General features: G+C 35.5%; 1 protein-coding gene across 7 annotated transcripts in view; it reads left to right on the top strand.

Annotated features, from left to right (window-relative positions):
- LOC129514447 (methyl-CpG-binding domain protein 5) overlaps positions 1-25,809 on the top strand; it is a 433,503-nt gene that overhangs the window by 198,923 nt on the left and 208,771 nt on the right. For all 7 annotated transcript variants that reach the window (XM_055333023.1, XM_055333027.1, XM_055333026.1 and 4 more), the window contains exon 3: positions 4,643-4,790. The gene's annotated coding sequence lies outside the window, so the exon portion shown is untranslated. The remainder of the gene's footprint in view (positions 1-4,642; positions 4,791-25,809) is intronic.

The raw sequence follows: 25,809 nt of genomic DNA, 5'->3' as shown, positions 1-25,809 counted from the left end.
GAGAGAGAGAGAGAGAAAGAGAGAGAGAGAGAGAGAAGAGACAGAAACACAGGCAGAGGGAAAACAGGCTCCATGCAGGGAGCCCGACGTGGGACTCAATCCCGGGTCTCCAGGATCACACCCTGGGCTGCAGGCAGTGCTGAACCACCAGGGCTGCCCTGAATAATCTTTTTAATGTACACTTGAGTCCTGTTGGCTAGTATCTTGGTGAGAATTCTGGCGTCTATATTCATGAGGGATATTGCTCTGTAATTCTCCTTTTTGATGGGTGTTTGTCTGGTTTGGGGATCAAGGTAAAACTGACCTCATAGAACAAGTTTGGAAATTTTCCTTCCATTGCTATTTTCTGAAACAGCTTCAAAAGGATAGGTATTAGTTCGTCTTTAAATGTTTGGTAGAATTCTCCTGGGAAGCCTTCTGGCCCTGGACTCTTGTTTATTGGGAGATTTTTTATTATTGTTTCAATTTCCTTATTGGTTATGGGTCTGTTATGGTTTTCTATTTCCTCCTGTTTCAGTTTCCAGGAATATATTCATTTCTTCCAAGTTGCCTAATTTGTTAGCATATAGTTGCTCATGATATGTTCTTAAAATTATTTGTATTTCTTTGATATTGGTCATGATCTCTCCTCTTTTGTTTGTAATCTTATTAATTTGGGTCCTTTCTCTTTTTCTTTTGATAAGTCTGGCTAGCATTATCAATCTTATTAATTCTTTTAAAGAACCAGCTTCTAGTTTCATTGGTATGTTCTATTCTTCTGGTTTCTATTCATTGAGTTCTGCTTTAATCTTTATTATTTCTCTTCTCCTGCTTGACTTAGGCTTTATATGCTGTTCCCTCTCCAGCTCCTTTAGTATAAGATTACCTTGTGTATTTGAGACTTTTTTAATTTTTTGAGAGAGATTTGTATTGCTGTGTCCTTCCCTCTTAGGACTGCCTTTTCTGTATCCCAAAGATTTTGAACAGTTGTGTTTTCATTTTTAGTTGTTTCCATGATTTTTTAAAAATTCTTCTTTAATTTCCTCATTGACTCATTCATTCTTTAGTAGGATGCTCTTTAACCTCCAAGTGTTTAAGTTCTTTCTAAATTTCCTCTTATGATTAAGTTCAAGCTTCAAAACACTGTGGTCTGGAAATATGCAAGGAATAATCCCAATCTTTTGCTATTGATTGAGATCTGATTTGTGTCCCAGTATGTGATCTATTTTGGAGAATGTTTCATGTGCACTGGAGAAGAATGTGTATTTGTTGCTTTAGGGTGGAATGCTATATATATCACTGATATATATATATATATCAGTGAAGTCCATCTGGTCCTGGTGTCATTCAAAACCCAAATTATTTCCTCGTTGCTTCTGCTTAGATGTTCTGTCCATTGCTATGAGTGGGATGTTGGAAGTCCCCTACTATTATTGTATTATTATCAGTGTGTTTCTTTAATGTGGCTATTGATTGGTTGATATAATTGGTTGCTCCCCAGTTAGAAGCATAAATATTTGTAATTATTAGATCTTCTTTTTGGTTAGACCCTTTAAGTATGATATAGTGTCCTTCCTCATCTCTTACTACAGTCTTTGGTTTAAAATCTAATTTGTCTGATATGAGGATTGCTACTCCAGCTTTCTCTTGAAGTCCATTAGCATGATAAATTGTTCTCCACCCCCCCCACTTTTAAATCTTTTTCTTTTTTTTATTTACTTATGATAGTCACAGAGAGAGAGAGAGAGAGAGAGGCAGAGACACAGGCAGAGGGAGAAGCAGGCTCCATGCACCAGGAGCCCGATGTGGGACTCGATCGCGGGTCTCCAGGATCGCGCCCTGGGCCAAAGGCAGGCGCCAAACCGCTGCGCCACCCAGGGATCCCCACCCCCCCACTTTTAAACTGAAAGTGTCTTTAGGTCTAGCATGTGGATGGGTCTTGTTTTTTTATCCAATCTGATACCCTTTGTCTTTGATTGGAGCATTTAGCCCATTTACATGGTGACTATTGAAAGACAAGTATTTGGTTCCTTTGTATTACCTATAAAATCCCTGTTTCAGTGGATTGTCTCTGTTTCTTTCTGATACGTTACCTTTGGACTCTCTTTGCTTACAGGATCCCACTTAATATTTTTTGCGGGGCTGCCTTGGTCATCACATATTCTTTCAGTTTCTGTCTGTCCTGAAAGTTCTTTATCCTCCTTCCATTCTGAATGATAGCCTTGCTGAATAAAGTATTCTTGGCTGCATGTTATTCTCATTTAGTATGCTGAATATGTCATACCAGCCCTTTCTGGCCTGCCAGGTTTCTGTGGATGGGTCTGCTGCCAGTCTAATGTTCCTGTCCTTGTAGGTTAAGGAATTCTTGTCTTGAGCTGCTTTCAGGATTTTCTCTTTATCTCTGAAATTTACAGGCTTCACTATTATATGGCAGGGTATTGATATATTTTTATTGATTTTGGGAGAGGTAACTTACCTCTTGGACTTGAATGCCTGTTTCCTTCCCCATATTAGGGAAGTTCTCAGCTATGATTTGCTCAAATATACCTTCTGTCCCTCTCTTCTGTCTCTCTCTTTCTTCTTCCTTGGGGACCCCAATAATTCTAACATTGTTTCATTCTATGGTTCTCAAAGCCTTCCCTCATGTCCATGGTTATTTTTCTCTCTTTCCCTTAGCTTCCTTCCTTTCCATCAACTTGTCTTCTATGTCACTTGCTCTTTTCTGCCTTGTTTACTCTAGCTGTTAGAATATCCAATTTAGCCTGCACCTCAGAGCAGTTTTAATTTCAGCCTGATTAGATTTCATTTATACACTAAAAGATTCTCTAGTGTCTTTATGCCTTTTTCAAGCCCAGCTAGTAACTTCATAATTGTTAGCCTGCATTCCAGCTCTGACATCTTACTTATATCCATATTGATGAGATCTTTGGCAGAAAGTGTTACCTCTGGTACGTTCTTTTGTTGTGAATTCCTCCTTCTAGTCATTTTGCCCAGAGAAGAATGGATGATCAAGTGAGCAAAATCAAAACTATATCAACCCTGACTCAAGCAAAATACACACTAGACAAATCCAGAGAGGTCAGAAACATAAAAGAAAAAAGAAAAGAAAAAAAAAAAGGAAGGTGGAGAGAATATAAATTCCCAGGTGGACAAAATAGGATGATCCACTTGGTCCTGATCCACCTTGGTCCAGGTGTTAGAAGATACTAAATCCCAAAATTATATAGAAAGTAAAACAAATATATATATATTTTATATATATATAATATAATACAGTGAAAGGAAGCCAAAAATGAAGAATATATCTATAAAATGTAAATGTAAAAAATGAAAGTTAAAAAAAAATTGGAAAACAAAGAGTTGATAAAATAAACTAATTGAAAAGGGAAAAAGAAAGAAAAGGAAAAATTTTAAACTGAAATATAAATGAATCATGAGGAAAACCCTCAAATCCTATATGCTGTTTACCCTAGAGCTAGAGTTTTGCAGTGTCGTGTGCTCCATAAACTTGATGTTCCCTGTTCTTCCAGCTGGTCTTCTGAGGGAGGGACCTACTGAGTTAATTCTCAGGTATCTGTGTCTGGGCAGAGTTGTACTGCCCCTTGCCAGGTAGCCCAGCTCAATGTAAGCTGTTTCTGGTTTTTCTATATGGCTTTTGTTCCTTGAGGATTTTCTGAGCCTCTTTAGAAGATGAAAATAAAAATGGACAAACGCTGATCTCCAGCTCAGAGCTGAAAGATCATGATCCCCTTTCTTCAGTACACCCTCAGGCATAAGCAATCTTTACTTTTGTGCGTGCCACATTCTGCGGACTCCTGCAGTGTGCACCCCCACCGATCCTCCCAGGAGGAAGGCAGGAAGGTCCTGCACTTCTGTCCTTTGCAGGACTCCAAGGAGAGCAGTCCCCTGGTCTGCACCTGCTGGCACTGCCCCACCTGCAGGAAGGGGGTGGGCCACTGCTTTTTTATCCTTTGCAAGGCACCCCTACACTGAGAGCTGTTGCCAGATCATGCAGCAACAGCTCATGGTTTATGGTGAACAGAGCTCAGAGCCCCCTCCTGGGCTCAAAAACCGTAACCAGTTTCCTGGCTCCAATACTCTGCTGGCTTTGGCACCCTTGTTCTCTCTCTGACCCCAGGGATCCTAAGACTACACTGTCCCACCTAAGATATTGCCCCACTACACCACTGAGCACCTTTCAGGCAGGAATGTCTCATTGGAGCTTATTTTTTCTAAAGATTCTGATTTTGTGCTCCTGAACTATTTCACTTTCCAGTAATTGGCTTATGGAGGCTCCCTCTCACCTCCACCCCCACCCCCACCCGCAGCTCCTGTTACCTTCCTATATATCCCCTGTTTCATTTCTCCACGCTCCTACCATGTAAAAAGTGGTCACTTTTCTATTTGTAGAGTTCCAGCAATTCTTTTCTTATATCTCAAGTTGAATTCATATGTGTTCAGAGTGATTTGATAGTTATCTAGTTAAATTCAAGGCATCAGATGAAATGAGGTCCTCTACTCTTCGCCATCTTGCCACCCTCTCCAAATTCTATGATTCTTATACTGCAAACTCATAAAAATCTGAAAATGTCCTGAAATGTGAATCTAAAGAAATACTGTCTGTTCAAAATCAGTAAGTTCACACTAATTTCCTTTTTAACAGGACCAAGGAAATAAATACCAGAAGCCAAGAGCACAGAATATTTTCTTTCATCAATCCACAGAACCCTGATACTTCTCTAATTCCATCACACACAAAGGAATGACCACCTTGGCAAATGGCCACAGAGAATGTCAACAATTTTTTGGAGGTAAGCAATGAAATATTTATATTTTGAGTTGTCTGTCGTTAAGCATATAGAAACAGGTAGTGTTATCTTGCATTTTAATGAAGAAAGAAAGTGTTTTTTAATATAGCAACTTTATATATTAAGCATAGCTAATATAGCTTTTTACCTATAGCTAAGCTATTTCTCTCTTCCTTTTTTTTCCTGAGCACCATTGCATGTCAAAAATTATATTAAGCTCTTTTTGCATATTGTATTTCATAGTATAGAGCTGCATGAAATCCCTAAATACAAAATAAATTTAAATTACAGAAATTAAGTACCCATCTTTGAAAACAGTGCCATGTATATCCACCTCGAAATACATAATCATCTAACTACAAATACTAAGTACTTTGGGAAGTTAAAATTATTTTCTGTTTACTTTGGGATTATCTACAGCATTTATGAATTTTTTTGTTTAATTCCAGCATTTTTTTTTCTCATTTATTTTTAACAACTATTCTGAAGTGCTCCAAAGTCTTGGGAAGTAATCCCTTTACATTCCTCACAGTTTTATATTTTTATAAGAATCCTGCATCAAAAGAACTCATGGAACTTTTAGTTCCTGTCTCAACAGCTCTTATTACTCTTGGAAGAACAGTCAGCCAAGGATTGTGGACCACAGTGCTGTCTTCAAAACTGAAATTAATTACATTACCAGTTAAAGGGAAAGGTTACTTGGAAAGAAATTGACTGTATTTTAAAGAAAGAAATTATAAATTTGAGGAATCTGCCTTTTCTACCTTAATGAAATATAAAGACTTAAGTAGATGAATATAAAAATGGAATAAAAATAAACTCATAAAACTTTAAGTAGAATGCACTAAAATTGAATTTTTCAAAGGACTTTATACAAACAAAGAAACTGTACATATGCTCAGAATTTTTTATTTAGTATTAATTCAACTCATAGGCCTAAGGTCATCTAGCAAACAAGTCTGCTTTTTAAGTTGTATGTAGAGGAATGCTTTCTAAGTAAAGGAGGACATAAATGTTTAAAAAGCCCAGTGTAGAGCTTCTGAGTTTTCTTTCAGTAACTAGAGTCAAAATTAATTCCTGCTTTTCTGTTGGGGAAAATTTCATCTAATTACATTCAAATTATTCTGCAACTTTTTGGACAGCAAATCCTGATCACTAAAGAAAGGAAAAAGCAGCTGTGTTGCCCTTGCCTCACAGTTATAAGAATAGCATTATTATGTAGTCACTGGGCTTTATAGAACAAGAGTGGTTATCCACCGGCTGCCTTCTGGCAGAGACACACCTAACCCTTTCTGAACTGCTGGTAATGTATGCCTTCTGTTCCTAAGGATTTTTAAAGAAATAGTTTCCACTGCTTCCTTCAGCGAACCAATCTAGTATAACAGTTCTTGGGAGTAGGAAGTTCTAATAACCCTTTGTGCACTTTTAGTGATTGTTTCTAAAACAGGTTTTGTTAGACCTATACTTAAATCATGATATTTTTTTTAAGATTTTATTTATTTATTTATTTATTTATTTATTTATTTATTTGAGAGAAAGAGAGCACAGCAGGGGAGGGGCAGAGGGAGAGCAAGAAGTGGACTCCTTGCTAAGCAGGGAAGCTAGACACAAGGCTCAATCCCAAAACTTGAGGCATGACTTGGGGCAAAGGCAAAAAGCTTAACCAACTGAGCCAGCCACCCAGGTACACCTTAAATCATGATTTAAATCTTTTCTTAGTTTGATATAATCAACTTAACTATTTTAAGAAAGTATTTAATGAGGTACCTGGTTGGCTCAGTCTGTTGAGTGTCTAATTCTTGAATTCTGCTCAGATTATGATCTCAGGGTTGAACCCTGTGGTGGGCTTTACACTCAGCAAGCAGTCTGCTGGAGATTCTCTCTCTCTCTCTTTCTCTCCTTCTCTCCCTCCCTCCCTCCCTCTACCCCTCTTCCCATTCTCACTCTCTTTCTATCTAAAATAAATAAATAAATCTTAAAAAAAAAAAAAAAACTTAAAATTGACCATTGCTAAAATTAGTAGAAATAATTTATATAAACACTGCTTCTCCATAGGCAACCTGCTTGGTCAATTTTTTTCCTCTAATATTTCCTGTTTTAGCTCATTCACTATCATATCCTATTTTGATCTTAAGTTATTCTTTAACCACAGCAATATATCTTATGTCAGATAGCTCTAGTTTATATTTCTTCCACATTATATTAAGAACCAGCCCTTTGTTCTCTTTGAATTGCATTCTATTTATGACGATGTCATTAATTAATAAGCCACAGATATTTATAATTCTAATCAAAAGTGCTAATTCATTTATTTCCCATATTTTAAGGCTTACTTGAATATTATAGTTGCTTTTAGTACTTAGAAAGGCAATTAGAACATATCAGGTATTCTAAGTCTGCTGTATAAGAACACAAATTCAAAGAACATATTAAGACAGACTAGTCAGCCACAAGTCTGCCACACTTACCAGCTGTGTGACTTTAGACAAATTACTGATTCTTTATGACTCCCAATTTGTATGTCTTTAAAATTTGAATACTAATAAGAATATAATTTCAAGGATTAAGTGGAATAGATGTAATAAATAAATATGAAGTATTTAGCACTTGCCTAGCTCAGAATTCAACAAATAAGTGATATAGTTATTCCGGTTTTTGCAAAATGATTGAAAAGAAGTTTCCTCATGGCAAGCTCAATTCTTACAAAAGAAATAATGAATTTGTCCATTATACTCATGCCAATTTAATTTTACATCATTATGTTGTTGTACTGCTACTAAATACCGTTCATTGAAGTTTCCCCACAAGCAGTTTATGTTTAAACGTGAAAATACAAGTTACCAAAAAGTCACTGTTTAGTTTTGAAGGGGTACATGCACCCTGATGTTGATAGCAGTATTATCAATAATAGTCAAACTATGGACAGAGCCCAAATGTCCATTGACTGACAAATGAATACGAAAGATGTGGCATATGTATATATGTATATCAACCAACTAAAACTTGTTGGAGGGAGGCAGGTGGAGGATGGGCTAGATGGGTGATGGGTATTAAAGAGAGTTCATGTATCTAAGTGATGAATCACTGATCTCTACTCCAGAAATCAATATTTCACTATATGTTAACTAACAAAATTTAAATAAATTTTAAAAAACCAAAGACCCCCAACTATTTAAAAACGTAGTTGTTAAAATAAATGATTGTTAACCTTTGAGCCTTTGAATGTACATTCCAAATCTTGCGAGTAATTTTACTTGAGTGTTTGTGGACTCAGTGCCTGCTCTAAAATTTTAACTTTGGGGCACCTGTATAGCTCAGCTGGTTAAGCATCTGCCTTCAGCTCAGGTCATGATCATGGAGTCCCCACGCTGGACTCCCTGCTCAGCTAGGAGTCTGATTCTCCCTCTGCTCCTCACCCCATTCATGTTCTTTCTCTCCTCCCCCTCTCAAATAAATAAATAAAATCTTTAAAAAATTAAATTTTGACTTCATATCAACCATTATTGTTTGGAGAAATATTCCATGTGCAAGCCAGAGTGATGTGAAGAATTTTCTTCATCTTCAAAAAAGAATTTAAGTATCTTTTATGTATACATAGGACATATGTTTAGTCTGAGAAACTAATATTTCCACTAGAAAAAGAAAAGCAAACAAGTAGTTTGAGTCTATATATTGATTTCCTAGGTGTGCTGTAATAAGTTACCACAAACTGTGGAAGGTTTAAATTTTAAAGAATTATTCTTTCACAATTCTTGAATGTAAAAGTCCAAAATCAAGTTGTCTACAGGGCCATGCTTTTCTGAAGGCTGTAGGGAAAAATCTTTTAGATGCCTTTCTCTTAGCTTCTGCTGTTGCCTGACAATCCTAAGCATTCTTTGGTTCATAAACTAATTACTTCAATCTCTGCCTCCCTCATCACCGCATTTTATCCCTGGGTTTCTATGTCTCTTCTGTTCTTCTTATAAGGACATGGTCTTATTAAATTAGAGCCCACCACAATTCAGTATAACCTCATCTTAACTTGATTACATCTACAAAGACCCTATTTGCAAACAAGTTCACATTCAAGTGTTAAGGATTAGGATTTAAACATATTGTTTGGGAGGTAACGCAATTCAAACAATGACACTCTCTAATATATTTTTTTGAACTGAGAATAAAGCTAGGGCATAAGAATTGATTCTAAAAACAAGAGAATTTTCTTTTCCTGGGGAAGAAGTTGTTTCACTTCTGACAAGATAAGATCTATGAGTAGATGCACATATTTTGCTTATGATTTGGTAATACCATTTCTTGAACATAGATAGTTTACTGGTTTTTTGATAATACTTTTTCCCATCTACTCTTTAGCTCTGTTTTTTAAAATTATAAAACAATATCTATCATTTCATTTGTTTACTTGAGCTGAGAGTTCAAATAATAGGGTCACAGTTTTATGATTAAGGCATATATCCATATTACATACATCAACAAATAGGATTCTCTAAGGACTTTAGAGCTGGTATTGTATTTGCATTTATAACTGTACTGATATCTACAATTTTTTAATGAACTGAGTTAATCTTTCCTTTACTAATCTTGATGCAAACCAGAGCCACTTTTTATTTTAGGGGTAGGAAATTTGCTTTAAATTCAAATTAAGAAATATTCTTGATCTTTCAAAATGAACATAGCCACTATATATTTTTAACATTAATTCTACAGCATATTCTAGTAAAGCTAATTCTAGTGAAGTCTTTCTAATATATAATTTGGAATGTGGTCTGTAGATCATCAGTACATTTTTATCTTCTTTATGATCATCTCCCATATATTTAGATAACTGTCAAAAATTCTCCATGCAATAACACTTACATAGGATGTACAGTCTTATTTCAGAATTTAATGAGAGGATATTATGTGCATTTTCTTGTCTTTGAGCTTCTGAAAACGAAGGGAGGTAAAGCATTATAAACTCCTGTTTTAGGAGTGAAGAAAGATGGAATAGGAGGATCCTAAGCTCACCTTATCTTATGGCTACAACTAGGTAACTTCCATATCAGTGCAAATAACCCAGAAAATGCCCTAAAGACTGGCAGAACAGACTCTCCACAGACAAATGTAGAGAAGAGGCCACATCAAACAGAGTAGGAGATGTGGCCAGGAGTCAGACTGACCCACAGGACTGTCTGCAGGAGGGAAGGCTGCTAAGGGCATGAATAGAGGAAAGAAACAGACACTATACCAGGCACCCCAGACACAGGAACCCATATAGGGAAGACAAATCTCTGTATCATTCGGCTTTGAAAACCAGTGGGGCATAATTCACGAGGTCTTATAATCAGTGGGCTTAACACCTAGAACTTTATAAATCAGCAAGCTTAGCTCTGGGAGAGCTGGAGGGTAAGAGAAAACTGAACCGGCATCCTTAAAGAGAGAGCACAACAAACAGCCCTGCTGAAATACAGCTTAGAAGCAGCAGTTTGAAAAATGCCTGGGTATAAGGGAGGAAGATTCATTTACTAATCTCAGTATGTGCTGGAGGGGCAAGAATCTTTTGGAGACATCTCCAACAACAAAAGAGCTAATAGGCACCACTTCCCTCCCCAACCCGCAGCCTAGATAAATGGACACCTGTAGGAACCAATATAACATAAACACTGTCTTGCTAACAGCACACCCCACCCCCACACTTTCCTGCAGACTCACCCTCTCTATCCTGGCTTGGGCAGGAGTTTTGCCAGGCAGCTGCAGGTCTCTTCCTGCAGAAGACTTCATGGAGCTTGCTAACAGCATGTCGCCTTCTCCCCAACCCCTGTGCTCTCCTACGGAATTGCCCCCTCCAGCCTAGGGGCAGGAATTTCCTGAAGCAGCAGCAGATCCCTTCCCACAATATACCAGTGCAAACCTTGCTGGTGCCACATGCCTTGCCCCTGCATTTTCCTTCAGACCTGCCCTTAGGAGGAGTCCAAACAAGGTGGTGCCACAAGTGTAGCAATGTTCAAAAGTGATGAGTACCACATTAAAGTGACTCTTGTCCCAGAGGGAGAGGGAAAGATAACCACACACACCAGTCCCACTACAACCCCAGCAATAGGCTAGAGGCAGATTTCTGGTCTGATGGCAGGCCCCACTCATCCAAAAAAGCTTCTGAGGGGACAACACAGGGAGAGCGCACTGCAGTTCACTGTTACCATAGCTCTGGTAAATGCTTGCTCTTACTCAGCTCAAGCCCAAGGTGGCCCCACACTGGCCCACTAACAACACAGGGACCAAACTCTGCCCATAACAGGCAAAGTGAGCCATTGCAGATGACTGAACTAAAGGCAGATGCAACTGAGCCACAATAGCAGGGCCCATGCAACACACACAGCAGACATCCCTGAAACACCAGGTTCTGGTGAACAGGGGACATTATATTGCAAGGCACTACAGGACCTCTTCTTTTTAAGGCCGCTACTTTCAAGAGTAGAAGATAGAGCTGACATTTCCTATCATGTAGAAACAAATACAGAGAGTTAGACAAAATGAGACAGAGGAATATGCCCCACATGAATGAATAGGACAAAATCACAGCAAGATAGCTAAATGAAACCCAGGTAAGTAATAAACCTAATAGAGAATGTAAAGTAATGGTCATAAGATACTCATCAGATTTGAGGAAAGAGTTTAAGACCTTGGTGAGACCCTTAAAAAAGAAAACATAAAAAAGAATCAGTAAGAGATGAAGAACTCAATAACTAAAATTAAAAATCACTAGGGGGAATAAACAATAGACTAGAGGAAGCAGAAGAATGGATCATTGTGACCTGGAGGACAGAGTAATAGAAAGCAATGAAGGTAAACAGAAAAGAGGGAAAATATTTTTAAAATGAAAATAGATTTGGGAGGGCACCCGGGTGGCTCAGTCATTCAGCATCTGACTTTGGCTCAAGTCATGATCCCGCGGTCCTGGGATCGAGTCCCATATCAAGCTCCCCACAGGGACCCTGCTTCTCCCTCTTCCCCTGTCCCTGCCTCTCTCTGTATGGCCCTCATGAATAAGTAAGTTAAAATCTTTAAAAAAATGGATTAAAGGAACTCAACGATGCCATCATGCATAACAACATTCACATTATAGAGATCATAGAAGAAGAGAGAGGCGTGGGCAGAAAATAAAGAAATAATAGCTGAAAACTTCCCAAGTCTGAAAAGGAAACAGGAATCCAGATCCAGGAGGCATAGAGAGCCCCCCAAAAAATCAACCCAAGGAGGACCACACCATGACACATAGTAATTAAAATAGCAAAAGTAGTATTAAAGAGAATTTTAAAAGCAGCAAGAGAAAACAGTTACATACAAGAAAAACCTCATAAGGCTATCAGCTGGTTTTTCAGCAAAATTTTGCAAGCCAGAAGAGAGTAAGGTGATACACTCAAAATGTTCCAAAAAAAAAAAAAAAAAACAAACCTGCAACCAGGAATAGTCTACCCAGCAGGGCCATCATTCAGAGTAGGAGAGAGAGTTTCTCAGACAAACAAAGGTAAAGGAATTTATCATGACTAACCTAGCCTTATAAGGGGACTCTTTTTTTTTTTTTTTTTTTAAGATTCTATTTGAGAGAGGGAAGGAAAGGGAGAGAGTATGTGAGCAGGAAGAAGGGCAAAGGGAGAAGGAGATAGAGAATCCCAAGCGGACTCCTGGCTGAATGTAGAGCTGGACAAGATCATGACCTGAGATGAAACCGAGAGTTGGATGCTCAAATGACTGAACAACCAAGGCATCCCAAAGGGACTCTGAGTGGAAAAGAGAGACCATAAGCAGGAAGAAGAAAAGTAGAAAGCACAAAATCAGTGATATTAACTATAAATCTACCAAAGAATCAAAGGATTCACAAAATAAAAGGATGCAAAGTATGATACCATATACCTAAAACATGGGGAAAGAAGGAGTTAAAATTTAGTACTTTTAGATTGGGTTTCAGCATAAGGAAACATCAACTTAATATAGACTACTATATGCATAAGATGTCATCTATAAATCTAATGATAACCAGAAATCAAAAACAGGTACTAATATGTTAAAAAAAAAAAAAAGGATCCAAGTACATCACTAAAGAAAGCAAGCAACCTAAGAGTAAGAGAAGAAAGGAACAGAGAACTATAAAAACAACCGTAAAACAAATAAAATGGCAATAATTACTTATCTATCAATAATTACTTTGAATGTGAATGGACTACACACTCCAATCAAAAGAAGTGACAGAATGGATAAAAAAAAGCAAAACCCATCTATATCCTGCATGTTTACAAGAGATTCATTTCAACCTAAAGACACAAGTAGGTTGAAAGTGAAGGCATAGAAAACTATTTGCCATGAAAATGGAAGTGAAAAGAATGCCAGAGTAGCAATACTTATATCACATAAAATAGATTAAAAAAAAAAAGACTATAAAACAAGAGACAAAGAAAGACACTACATAATCACAAAGGGGACAATCCAACAAGACGATAAACAATTGTAAATATATATGCATCCAACATGGGAGCACCCTAATACATAAAGAATCTAATCAAACATAAAAGTTATTAATAGCAATACAATAATAGTAGGGGGTTTTAACACCCTACTTAAGTCAATGAATAGATCATTCAATACAAAATCAACAAGACGGTGGCATTTAATGACACATTGGACCAGATGGATCTAACAGATATAGTCAGAACATTCCATTCCTAAAACAGTGGAATACACATTCTTTTCAAGAGCACATGGAACATTCTCCAAAGTAGACCCCATGTTTAGGCCACAAGACAAATGTCAGCAGATTCAAAAAGATTAGAGTCATATAGCATGCATCTTTTCCATTCTCAGCACTATGAAACTAGAAATCAATGACAAGAAAAAAAATCTGATAAGACCAAAAACACAAAGAGGTTAAATATCATACTACTAAACAATTAATGGGTCAACCAGGAAATCAAAGAGGAAGTCAAAAGGAGAAAAACGAAAATGAAAACATAATGGTCCAAAATCTTCAAAATGCAGAAAAATCTGTTTAAGAGGGAATTTTATAGCAGTACAGGCCTACCTCAAGAAGCAAGAAAAATCTCGAATAAATAACCTAACCTTACACCTAAAGGAACTTAGAAAAAAATACCCAATACAAGTAGAAGGAAAGAAATAATAAAGATTAGAGCAGAAATATGTAAAATAGAAGCTAAAAAAACAGTAGAACAGGTCAATGAAACCCGTAGCTGGTTCTTTAGAAAGATCACCCAAATCGATAAACCTTTGGCCAGTCTCATCAAAAACTGGAGAGGATTCAAATAAACAAAATCAGAAGTGAAAGAGGAGAAAGAACAACCAACATCACAGATTTACAAAGAATTATAAGAGAGTATTATGTAAAATCATATGCCAACAAGTAAGACAACCTAGAAGAAATGAATAAATTCCCAGAAACATATAACCTCCCAAACTGAATCAGGAAGAAATAGAAAATTTGAACAGACTGATTACCAACCATGAAATTGAATCAGTAATCAAAAATCCCCCAACGAGCAAAAGCTAAGTATTGTTGGCTTCATAGGTGAATTCTGCCCAGCACTTAAAGAATTAATACTTATTCCTCTCAAACTATTCCAAAAAATAGAAGAAGGAAAGCTTCCAAATTTATTTATGAAGCCAGCATTACCGTGATATCAAAGACCTATAAAGACACTACAAACAACACTACAGGTCAGTGTCTCTAATGAACATAGAAAAATCCTCAACAAAATATTAGCAAATCAAATTCAGCAATATATTTTTTTAATAAAATCATTCACCAAAAGTGGATTTATTCTGGGGTATAAGTCTAGCTCAATATTCACAAATCAATTAATGTCATAAATCACATCAACAAGAAAATGAACACCATATGATCATTTAAATACATGCATAAAAAGCATTTGACATTCACGGTTAAAACCCTCAAAGAGATAACATGATACTATATATAGAAAGCTGTAAAGAAAAAAAAAAAAAAGCTCTAAAGACTCCACCAAAAACATACTAGAACTGATAAAAATGATTTTAGTAAAGTTGCAGGATACAAAATCAACATACAGAAATCCATCATATTTCTATAACAGTAATAATGAAGTGGCACAAAAAGAAATTAATAAAACTATCCCATTTACAATTGCACCAAAAATAATAAAATATATAGGAATAAACTTCACCAAAATGGTGAAAGCCCTGTACCTTGAAAACTATAAAACACTGAGGAAAGAAACTGAAGATGACACAAACAAATGGAAAAATATTCCATGTTCATGGATTGGAAGAACAAATATTGCAAAAATGTTCATACTATGCAGTGCAATCTACAGACTTAATGCAATCTCTATCAAGATACCAAAGCATTTTTCTTTTTTTTTTTAATAAATTAATTTTTATTGGTGTTCAATTTACCGACATACAGAATAACACCCAGTGCTCATCCCGTCAAGTGTCCCCCTCAGTGACCATCACCCATTCACCCCTACCCCCCGCACTCCTCCCCTTCCACCACCCATAGTTCGTTTCCCAGAGTTAGGAGTCTTTATGTTCTGTTTCCCTTTCTGATATTTCCCACACATTTCTTCTCCCTTCCCTTATATTCCCTTTCACTATTATTTATATTCCCCAAATGAATGAGAACATACAATGTTTGTCCTTCTCCGATTGACTTACTTCACTCAGCATAATACCCTCCAGTTCCATCCACGTTGAAGCAAATGGTGGGTATTTGTCATTTCTAATGGCTGAGGAATATTCCATTGTATACATAAATCACATCTTCTTTATCCGTTCATCTTTCGTGGACACTTAGGCTCCTTCCGCAGTTTGGCTATTGTCCAAAGCATTTTTCACAGAATTAGAACAAATAATCAGAATTTGTATGGAACCACAAAAGACCCTGAACAGCCAAAGGAATCTTGAAAGAGAAGAACAAAACTGGAGATATCACAATACCAAATATCAAGATATACCATAGAGTTGTAGTAATCAAAGTAGTATGATACTGACACAAAAATAGACATATGGATCAATAGAACAGAATAGAGACCCCAGAAATAAAACCACAATTATGTGATCAATTAATATTCGACAAAAGAGAGAAGAACATGCAATGGGTAAAGGTCTCTTCAACAAACTGTTGGGAAAACTGAACCACTTTCTTATACCATACACAAAAATAAACTCAAAATTGATTAAAGACCTAAATGTGATATCCGAAACCATAAAATCCTAGACGAGATCGCAGGCAGTAATTTCTCTGACATCAGTTGTAGCACCATTTTTCTAGATATGTCTCCTATGGCAAGAGTAACAAGAGGAAAAATAAATTATTGGGACTATGTCAAAATGAGAAGCTTCTGCACAGTGAGGGAAATAATCATAAAACTAAAAGAGCCTACTGAATGGGAGAAAGTATTTGCCTATGACATGTCCAGTAAAGTGTTACTATCCAAAATATGTAAAGAACTGATACAACTCAATACCCAAAAAACAAATAATCCAATTGAAAAATGAACCCAAGACATAAACAGATGTTTCTCCAAAGAAGGTATGCAGATGGCCAACAGACACATGAAAAAATGCTCAACATCACTTAGCATCAGGGAAATACCTATCAAAACCACAAGGACATATTACCTCACACTTGTCAGCATGGCTAAAATAAAAAATACAACAAGTTTTGGCAAGGATGTGGAGTAAAAGGAACCCTCATGCACTCTTGGTTAGAATGCAAACTGGTGCAACCATTGTAGAAATCAGTATGGAGGTTCCTCAAAAAATCAAAATAGAATTATTATATGATCCAGTAATTCCACTACTGTGTATTTACCCAAAGAATATGTGAAAACACTAAATTGAAAAGATATATGCACCCTTATGTTTATGCAGCATTATTTACAATAGCCAAATTTTTAATGCAACCCAAGTGTCCATGCGTCGATGAATGGATAAAGACGACGTGGTATAGATATGCAATGAAATATTACTCAACCATAACAAAGAATGAAATCTTGCAATTTGCAACAACATGAGTGGAGCTGGAGAGTATAATGCTTGGTAAAATAGTCAGAAAGAGACAAATACCATATGATTTCACTCATATGTAGAATTTAAGAAACAAAAGCAAACAAAAATGAGACTATAAAGAAGACTCTTAACTATAGAAAAACTGATCAGCAGAGGGAAGGTGGGGGGAGACTGGATGAAATAGGTCAAGGGGATTAAGAGTACAAATATGATGAGCACTGAGTAATGCATAGAATTTTTTAATTCCTATGCTGCACACCTGAAACTAATAAAACACTGTATTTTAATTATGCTGGAATTAGTATTTAAAACAAAATAAGATAAATAAAATAAGATAAACAAAAAGAAAAAATCCTATATCTAGGCCCTTGTGTTTTTTCATTGTTGAATGAAACACATAAAGTTTCCAAAATATATTATTCTTGCAGGTAAAACCTGCTTCAAATTATTCTTTGCACATAATAGATACTCAATAAATGTTTATGAAGGAAATTGTAATTAGCCCCTCTGCTTATAGACAGCATCCATGAGTGATATCGAAAGTAAGGCAACTCTGAAGCTATCAGAAGTTATACACCTTTCGTGTTAAATACTTCTTTTAATTTGTATAAAAGACAGGAACTAGAGAGTTTGAGATGCTGCCAAGTGGAGACATGTTCTATATTCCCAGGATTTTTCAGTAAACTGAAGGAATTATGGCTCTAGTTGATTTTTTTTATTTCATTTTTGCAAATGAATGTTGAAACTTTGAGAAAGGAAAACATAAAGCGCAAGGTTAAGTGAGTAGTCGACTATTTAAAGTATGGGGTTTGATTTTCTGAACTATGGATCAAATTACTAGCACAGTGGTTCTCCCTGACTATGCTTCAGCGTAACCTGGAAAGCCCCTCAAATGTCTATAATTCAAGGCCCGGGATATGTCTGAAACTGGAATGGACTGGTTTCTTAGATGGAGGATTTAACATCAATAGCGTGTTCATGGTGAGAGTGAATGAGCATATTTGCTAGGAGTATGACACTGGTGGTTATGATGGTGAGTAGGGATAGGCAGGGGCGGCCTATAGAATTCTTACGGTTTAGAAAACCTCTAAGGTCCTTTCCAACTCTAATATGCTACGATTGTAAATGGTTGACAGTGCTTTCTTTACATGTATTTATTCATCTATGTATTTTGAAAACTTATGATAGACACCATACTAGAAGATAAAATAAAATCTGTGAACCTGAAGAAAAAGAGAATATAATATACCAGGTTTGATAACCACTACAGTAAGGTATCTTGGAAATAATTAAATAATTGTATTTCATTTATGCATGTGTTATTTCTTTTTACCATTTAGGAGTTAACCAAAATACACAAGCTAGGAATTCCAGTGTACTTAAATGTTCAGAAAGAAGCTGCATTATAACGATTAGAAAAAAGTGTCATCTCGATCCAGGATGTTTGAGGAGAAACTTCTTGAAAACTATGCATATGCAATATACTATATCTCAGATTACTAAAGGCTAAGTCTCAGATGCTAACGTTAATTACTGTCATCGTTCCTTGCTTGCATGCTCCTTTCCTGAGTAAACAACTGATCAAGTTGCTTTTGATGCAGCTATTGCTTGTTAATAGCCAGAATCTTGGGGAGAGAGGCCAGTTTCCTGGAATAAAAACTGCTGAGGATAGAGAAACAGCATCCATAAGAGAAAGGTCTGAGTGTAATGGGCTTTGGAGGACAGGACTCAATTGATTCTGGAGCCTCAGCGGGAGTGAAGGGAAAGGAATTTCTAGAGAAAACTGTAGTTCTGACCTGAAAGAAACAAAGTGAAAACAGCAATAATTATTTCCTTTTTTTCTGCCGTATGTTTCAAAAACAGTTTGAGAAGAAAAAAATCCACAAGTTAAAGTGAGTTTACATTTATATTTAGATAACTTCCCTTATTCCAGAGTTTTATTGCTTTTTGTTTTACTGGATTTTAGTAAGTCACTCCCTTTTGTAAAATGTCTTAACTCCAGGATAGAATTCAGTATGTAATGCTGTCAGTGAGTGAAGAGAGGGATGATATGTATGTTTAAACAATCAGCATATTACTGGTGAGGCTCTTCAGAAGGAATATGTTTTTTAGGTTTTGGTTTTGAATTATTAAAGCAATATTTACTCATGGTTTTTAAAATAAGAACAAATAATATGGAAAGTATAAAATAAAAAATAAAATTTGAAACCATCCTGTTTCTACTTTCCAGAAGTAACTTGTATTGACTTATTTTAGGCATCATTTCAGAAATCTTCTATCCACACATGTTTATGTGTGTACGTACATGTACCACACATGTGTACATATACATGCATATATAGTGTATGCCCTATTTGTAGATAATGGCATATTTTCAACCAGATGAACTTTGGTATTATCTCTTAAGTTCTGAAAATAAGAAATCCTATTGCTATTTAATGGGAATCTTATTAAAATAATAGATTAACTTAGTTGGAAAAGTGAGTCTTTGAATTTTGATTATGTCTGTCCTGAAGACAAATTACGTGTTTTGTAGATATCTGGATTTGTTTATTCTGAGTTACTTATTTTTGTTGTTTTTCATATTATATGGATTTCTTTCTAGTTTTTATTTTCTAATTGAGCATGGCTTATATTATAGGAGAATCATTGATTTTCAGTATACTATGTAACTAGCAGCTACATTTCTAAACTCTTTTCTAGAGTTTTTCCATTGATTTTCTTGGGTTTCTCAAGTATATATGCATGTCATCATGGAAATAAGGATATAATTATCTCTTCCCTCCCCCGCCACCATGTGATTGACACATAACAGAAGTTTATAGTATACAGTGTGATGATTTGATATAAATATATATTGCAAATGATTACCACAATAAGGTTAGTTACCATATCCATCACCTCATGTAGTTACTATGGAGAAGGTGTGTGTGTGTATGTCTGTGTGTGTGTGTGTGTGTGTGTGTGTGTGTGTGTGTTGAGAACATTTAAAATCTCTCTAAGCAACTTTCAGGTATACAACACAGTATTGTTAACTATAGTCACCATGCTGTGTAGTAGATCCCTAGAACTTATTCATTTTAATAAATGGAAGTTTGTTTCCTTTGACCACCTTCACTCATTTCTCCCACCTTATCCCCCACCCCACCTCAGCAACCACCAATCTCCTTTCTGTTTCTATAAGTTTAGTTTTATTTTAGATTCCACTTACGAGATCATGCAATATTTGTTTTTCTCTGTTGAACTTACTTCATTTTGCATAATGCCCTCAGGGTCCATCCATATAGTCACAAATGGCAAGATTTCCTTCTTTTTATGGATGAATAATATTTCATGTTATAAACCCACACATATACATATGTCACATTTTCTTTATTCATTCATCCATTGGTAGACACGGGTTGTTTCCATGTCTTGGTATTGTAAAGTTTGCTGCAAGGAACATGGAGGTATAGATATCTCTTTGAGATAGTGATTTTATTTTCTTCAAATATATACCCAGAAGTGGGGTTACTAGGTCATATGCTAGTTCTATTTTTAATATTTTGAAGAACCCCCCCATAGTGTTTTCCATAGTGCCTGTGACAATTTATATTCCTACCACCACTGCCCAAGCATTCTTTTTTCTCCACATCCTTACCAGCACTTGCAATCTCCTGTATTTTTTAAAATAGCCCTTCTAACGTGTGTGAAATGACATCTCATTATGGTTTTGATTTGCATTTTCCTGATAATTAGTGATGTTGGACAATTTTTATGTACCTTAGGCCATTTGTATATCTTCTTTAGAAAAATATTTATATATTTTCTTTGCCATTTTAAAAATCAGATTTTTTGTTTTTTTACTGCTGAGTTGTAGGAGCTCCTTATATGTTTTAACCCCTTATCAAATAGAAGATTTGTAAATACTTTCTCCCTTTCCATAGGTTACCTTTCCATTTTGTTGATTTTTGTTTTTTGGTATAGAAACATGGCTAATGTAGTCTCACTGATTTCTTTTTGCTTTTGTTTGCTTGTGCTTTTCATGTCATATCAAAAAAATCACTGCCAAGACCAATGTTAAGAAGCTTTTCCCCTCTTTCTAGGAGTTTTATGGTTTCAGGTCTTATATTTAAGCTTTAAATTCAAATCAAGTTAATTTTTGTGAGTGGTATAGGATAAGGGTTCAGTTTTATCCTTCACTTGTGGATATCCAGTCTTTCCAACACCATTTATTGAAAAGGCTATCTTTTCCTCACTGAATTTTCTTGGCTCCTTGTCACTGTGGGCTCTTACTGATCATATTCTAAGGGTTGATTTCTGGGTTCTTCATTTTATTCCATTGGTCTTTGCATCTGTTTTTATGGTAATACCATATTGTTTTGGTTGCTTTAGCTTTGGAGTATAGTTTGGAATCAGGAAGCATGATGCCTCTAGCTTTGTTCTTTCTCAAGGTTGCTTTGGCTATTCAGGGTCTTCTGTGATTCCACTCAACTTTAAGATTTCTTCTATCGGTAAAAAAAAATGCCACTAGAATTTTGATAGGTATTTCACTGAATCTGTAGATGGCTTTTGGTAGTATGGACATTTTAACAATATTAATTTTGCTAATCCATGTCATGAGATAACTTTTCACTTATTTGTGTCTTCTTCAGTTTCTTTCATCACTATCTTATAATGTTCATTGTCTTTCACCACCTTGGTTAAATTTATTTGTATTGTGTTATTTTTTATGCTACTGTGAATGAGATTGTTTTCTCTATTTCTTTTTCAAATTGTTCATTGTTATTGTATAGAAGTGCAACTAATTTTTATGTATTGGTTTTGTTCCTGAAACTACTGAATTCACTTATTAGTTCTAACAGTTTTTTTATGGAGACTTTAGACTTCTCTCTATATAAGATCATATTATCTGTAAACAGGGATAATTTACTTCTTCCTTTCTGATTTGGATACTTTTTATTTATTTCTTTTGCCTGATGGCACCAGCTAAGATTTCCAGTATTTTGTTTAATAGGAATGGTGAGATTGGACATTCTTGTCTTGCTCCTGATCTTACAAGAGAAGATTTCAGCTTGAGCTTGTCATATGTGGGTTTTATTATATTGAGATTTTTTGAGGGTTTTATCATGAAAGGATGCTGAAATTTGTCAAATGCTTCTTTTGCATCAGTTGAGATCATATGATTTTGATCTACACTCTATTAATGTGATGTGTTACTTTTATTGATTTGCATGTGTTGAACTATTCTTGCATCCTAGGGATGAGTACCACTTGTTCATAATGTATGACTCTCTTAATATACTCTTGAATTCATTTGTTAATATTTTGTTGAGAATTTTTGTATATATATATCCATTAGATATATTGACCTGTAGTTTTCTTTTTTTTAGCATTCTTATCTGCCTTTGTAGTAGGGTAATGCTGGCCTTGTAAAAATGAATTTAGAAGTCTCTCCTATGAAATTTTTTGGAAATGTTTGAGAAGGATTGGTATTAATTCTTCTTGAAATGTTTGGTAGAATTCACCAGTGAAACCATCTAAGCCTGGGCTTTTGTTTGTTATAAGGTTTTTGATTACTAATTCAGTCTTCTTACTCATTGGTCTCTGGGCTTTCTGTTTATTCATAATTTAGTCTTGGTAGGTTGTAGGTTTCTAGGAATGTATTCATTTTTCTAGACTGTCCAATTATTGACATATTATTCATTGTAGTCTCTTATTTCCCTTGTATTTCTGTGGTTTCTGTTGTAATATCTTCTCTTTCATTTACAATTTTATTTATGAATCATTCTGTTTGCTTAGTCTAGCTAAAGGTTTGTCAGTTTTGTCTATCTTTTCAACTTCTTGAGATCCCTGGATGGCTCAGCGGTTTAGCGCCTGCCTTTGGCCCCGGGCATGATCCCAGAGTCCCAGGATCAAGTCCCACATCAGGCTCCCTGCATGGAGCCTGCTTCTCCCTCTGCCTGTGTCTCTGCCTCTCTATGTGTGTCTCTCATGAATAAATAAATAAAATCCTTAAAAAAAAAAAAAAGAACAAATTCTTAGTTTTGTTAATCCTTTCTATTGTTATTCTGTATTTCATCTATTTCTGCTCTAATCTATTATTTCCTTCCTTAGGCTACCTTTGGATTTAGTTCGTTCTTTTTCTAATTCTTTGAGATATGTATGTAATATTAGGTTGTTTGAGATCTATTTCCCTTATGTATATCTTTATAACTATAAACCTTCCTGTTAGAACTGCTTTTTCATACCATACATTTTGGTATGTTGTGTTTCCATTTTCATTTGTTTCAAGATATTTTTAAAATTTCTCTTAATTTCTTCTTTGATCCATTGGTTGTTCAGAATTGTACATTTTAATTTCCATGTATTTGTATATTTTTTTCAGCTTTCCTCCTATTGTGATTTCTAATTTCATACCATTATGATAAAAAACATACTTAGTATAATTTCTGTCTTCTTGAATTTGTTGAGATTTGTTTTGTGCCCTCATATATGATTTGTCCTCGAAAATTTTCCTTATGTGCTTGGAGAAAATGTATGTATATTCTGCTGCTATTGGATGGGATGTTCTGTACACGTCTGTTGGGTCCATTTGGTCTATGGTATTATTCAAATCCACTTTTTTCTTACAAAGTGTTTGTTTGTATTGATCTATCCATTGTTGAGAGTAGTGCCTCTTCCTTTCTAATACTTGCGTCTCTATTTCTTTTTTTTTTTTTTAATTTTTTTATTTTTTTTTTATTTATTTATGATAGTCACAGAGAGAGAGAGAGAGGCAGAGACATAGGCAGAGGGAGAAGCAGGCTCCATGCACCAGGAGCCCGACGTGGGATTCGATCCCGGGTCTCCAGGATCGCGCCCTGGGCCAAAGGCAGGCGCCAAATCGCTGCGCCACCCAGGGATCCCTGCGTCTCTATTTCTTTCTGCTATCTAATTAGCTAGTACATCCAGAACAATATTAATATAATTGTTTAACTTTTTTATTTGGCCTACGAATACTTTTCCCACCATGGAATTACTAACTGTTATAGTTCTCATAGCTCTGAGTAAAGGGAAAATGGGTAATTGCAAACCAAGAAATTCTTTAAAAAATGAAACAGAAAAAAAAATGAAACAGAATTGAATGAATAGTTGAATTTCTAGATTTATATGAATAATAAGAATCAATTCTCTGATGACAGAATTACATTGTCTTTTTCCTCCCCAGTGGCTACCCTAAGATTTACTCTTTATCCATATTCTTTAGCAATTTGACACGATGTGCCTAGGTTATGTTTCTTTGTATATTTTCTTCTTGAGTGTTGCTGAGCTGCTTTGATCTGTAGGTTGATATTTTCTCACCGTACATGGGGAATTTTATTTATTACGTTATCAAATATATTTTCCTGCTCCATTTTCTCTTTCTTTTTTTTCTTTTTCTGGTACTTCATATACATCTATGATAAATTACATGGTACTGTATCTTGGCTATATGAGTCAACTGAGACTCTTCAGAAATTTCTGTTCATCTGTCTTCAAGTTCTCTGACTGGCTTCCCTTCATCTTAAATATGCTGTTAAGTCATGTAGTGAATTTTTTATTTTGACATAGCACTTTAAAAAAAGATATAGCACTTTAAGTTCTGAAATTTCAATTTAAATCTTTAGAAAATTCTATTGTAGTAAAATATGCATAATAAAGTTCATAATTTTAACCATTTTTAAGTGTACTTGATTCTTTTTTGTTTCCATTTCTCCTAAGATTCGCTTTGTGCATTCATTATTATGGTATATCTCCAAGTTCCTGATTTTTTATTTATTCATTCATTTATTTATTTATAAGATTTTATTTTTAAGTAATCTCTATACCAAACATGAGGGTTGAACTCACAACCCCAAGATCAAAAATCACAGGCTTGACTGAGCCAGCCAGCTGCCCCATGTTCTCGATAATAAAGTACTTGCACTGAAGTACTCCTGAGTCATTGCTAAATCTATTCTATTGCTGTTTTCTATGGAATTTGGGTCACATTTTCCAGTTTGTTCATTTGTTGAAATTTTTATTCTATACTGGATTGATTATATACTTTAGAGACTATGGATTCTGTTGTCTTCTCCTAAAGAATATTGACTTTTTTTTTTCTAACGGTTAAATTCCTGGCTGCTTATCTTTGTCTAGTAAAGATTTGGTTCTGTATTTTGTTAAAGTGGGTCTCTTTTGGTTTTGCCTTTAAACCTAGGGTGACTCTTTTAATACGGGGATATAATCTTATCCTGAAATGTGGCCCTTTGGGGATTTCTGTGGAAAGCCTAAGTTGTTCACCCACCTGCATCAGTTTGGTAAGATTCAAACTCCAAAGTCTTTGTCTCATGCAGTGAACAACACCAAAAATCTCCTTTCAGCCTTTTAGCTATTATTTTCCAGTAGGTTCTTTGGAGTCTTCCCCATGTATATATGGTTGTGGGGCGGGGTGGGGGGGGATGTATGCAAATTTTAATTTCCCCTCTGTGTTTCACCACTTTCCAAAATCTACCTCCCCCCACCTTCAATTATCAGCCATTCTTTCAGCCCTGAACTCTGGTCTTTTAATACCTCAAGCCAATAAGAATGTAGCATTCTGCTTCAGTTATGGCTATTCCCACAACCTTCTACCTCAAAGGAAAAGCTATATAAATACAGATCTTGTCCAGCAATGTTCTCTTTTTTCAAGAATCTAAGCCTCTTTCTGTTTTTACCTACTTTTGGTCAATCTCCAAATAGCTGTTTTTTATTTATTTGTTTTATTGTTTTATTAAGTTTATAATTGTTATCATGGGACAAAAGTCTGGTTCAAGTTACTCTACCATTATTGGAATTTCAGTTCCTGGGATTTTTTTACTTTTATATTTAACTATTCACTTCATTATTTTATATTCATGTATATTATTTCACTTCATGATTAGTGATCACTTAGACTTTAGGTTTGATTCCTGATTCTGCCAATTGTTACAGCATTACTTCAAATTTCTGATTTTTAGTGTTCCTGTAT

Source organism: Nyctereutes procyonoides, unplaced genomic scaffold (assembly GCF_905146905.1).
Source record: "Nyctereutes procyonoides isolate TBG_1078 unplaced genomic scaffold, NYPRO_anot_genome, whole genome shotgun sequence".
NCBI classification, from domain to species: Eukaryota; Metazoa; Chordata; class Mammalia; order Carnivora; family Canidae; genus Nyctereutes; species Nyctereutes procyonoides.
This window is presented reverse-complemented; position numbering and strand designations above follow the sequence as displayed.